Raw genomic sequence first — 2,236 nt, forward strand, 5'->3', positions numbered from 1 at the left:
CCCTTCCTTCCTTCCTTCACCCATTCACAGGAATGGCTCTTGTTTCCACTCCCGCCATCTTCCTTTGATTTAGTTCTATCATGCGCACATGCCAGGATTCCGATTTAGCATTGGTAAATATCTTTCCCCCTCCTATTATCTCTTTGGTGACTTGGGTAAAGTTCTAGAGGGAGACTTTGGAGATTTGCTCTTAATCCTGCTTTCTCAGGACATTCACATATTTTTAAGGCTTAAGAAATATCAAAGTAGTTTGCTTGAGGGATTACAATCCCCCACCCCCTCCCAAAGTTGGAGGTAGCTTACTATCTACAACTCCTCACACCGAGAAAAAGAAATTTTCTTAAATCTGGTTCATCTTATGTACAAAAGCTAACACCTTATATTAAAGGCAAACGATTCCAGGAAAATTTTATGCTTACCTGCAATTAGTAACTTCATTTTCATGCTGCAGAGAAATATCAGGATAGTAACTAGAACCAAGTCTTCCAGATTATAGAATATGCTGCCGGAGGGCTGGCTGGGAGGATGACATCTATTGCAGAAAGAAGCCCAAACACTCACTTGGGCTGAATTCTCTTCTTACTATCAACTGCTTCCAATCGAAAGCCCCTTTCTCCTTGCCCTTTAGAAAATGATGGCATACATTTATCCTGTCTGAGAAACACCTATTAGATTATCTCATTAATGCGATTCTCAATTTCATAATGTAATACGGTAGGGTTGGTGAGATATTGTTCATATTTTGGCTCAACTTGAAATATTAGCAGCTGAAAAATATAGGACTAAAATTTATGTGTCAAAATAAGCTTCTTCAGCCACCCTTAAAGGTTGGCACAAATGAGATCTGACAGAATCCTGGGTGCCCAAAAGCTTTGGTATTTTCCAAGCATTTCAGAAGTAGAAACACCCTGAATAAAATAAAATAAAATAACAGAAGGCACTGATGGCTTGTATTTTACTTGTTATGAATCTCGTAGCTGGATTAATTGCATTGCACGTACTATGTTTCTAGACTCTCTGGATAAGGATGTGGTAGACGCTATGGGAAGAAAGAAAATATAAAGGATGTTTACCTTTCAAAGCTTATGATTCCTTTCTTTTCTATCAGAATATATTATTATTATTATTATTAATGTTATTACTAGAGCAAACTTTAAGGAAGAGAATTCTGTAGATGAATATATTCAGAAAAAAGTATCTAGAAAAAAAAAAAGATTCGAACTGCAAAACCAGATATGGTAATGAAGTCAAAGGTAAAGTAATGTGTTATAGCAAAGGAACATGCTGTCAAAATACTGTAGAGCTCTTCCACTGACTAACTGGCTTGTTATTGACTCACTTAGCTTTCTTACATGACGCCATTTCCTTATCTGTGAAACAGTGACAACTATAACAAGGCTCAAGTTGTTGAATTTTTGTGAGATTTCTATGAACATTTTCTTCATGCAAATACTTAGAAGACACACAAACAATCAGTACATATTTTCTTAATCTGTGTTGTCAATCAACAAGGCAAATGTGTGTGTGTGTGCATGCATAGCATAGGCACCAAGGAGAGAATAAACAATCATGATAATAATTTAAGTCAGCATTTTGGATTTCTAGCACCAGTACATCTGAAGAAAGAATTTTAGTCATTGAAAAATGTGACCAGATATGGAGACAATTTGCAGAGAAGGGTTTGATGGAGGTAAGAGATGTTGACTTTGAGGGTACAGATAAGATTGATCTCCATGGATGCTTTCTATCCCATCTTGATAGATCTCTCTTACCCTCTAAATGTCCCATAATAAATATTCACATTGCGACCTGTTCTTCTTGATTCCCGTCTCTTCCCCCAAGTAAATCCTACCCTTGGTGGGTGTGCTGTCAGGCATTTGACTTTCAGAGTGCAGTTAGGATACTGTGCTCCTTCTCCCATGTTAAATGTGTGGAAGCCTTTCTTGAACTTGAATGGTAATCCATGGTGCAATAAGGTGAGGTAGTGGATGTCAGCCTGGGAAGGGCTAGGAAATGAAGGTAGAATTTGGAGAATAAATGAGCATTCTTTCTCCTCTCAGAGACAGGAGAAAGAATGCTCATTTATTCTCCAAATTCTTGTTTTTCTTTGTCTGAACTGCAGCCAACCTTGGTTTCAAGGGGTGAGAGAGTCCTGCAGAGAAAAGGAAAAGGGGAGAATATATTCATTCTATTTACATAAAAGACCAAAAAAAAAAGAAAGAAAGAAAAAAAAAAA

General features: G+C 37.3%; 1 pseudogene; it reads right to left on the reverse strand.

The window, feature by feature from the left end:
• Positions 1 to 1,921, reverse strand: part of LOC120589202 (tubulin alpha chain-like) — a 3,013-nt pseudogene extending 1,092 nt beyond the window's left edge.
• Positions 1,922 to 2,236: the final 315 nt, after the last annotated feature.

The sequence above is a fragment of the Pteropus medius genome, unplaced genomic scaffold (genome assembly GCF_902729225.1).
Source record: "Pteropus medius unplaced genomic scaffold, Ma_sr-lr_union100, whole genome shotgun sequence".
NCBI classification, from domain to species: domain Eukaryota; kingdom Metazoa; phylum Chordata; class Mammalia; order Chiroptera; family Pteropodidae; genus Pteropus; species Pteropus medius.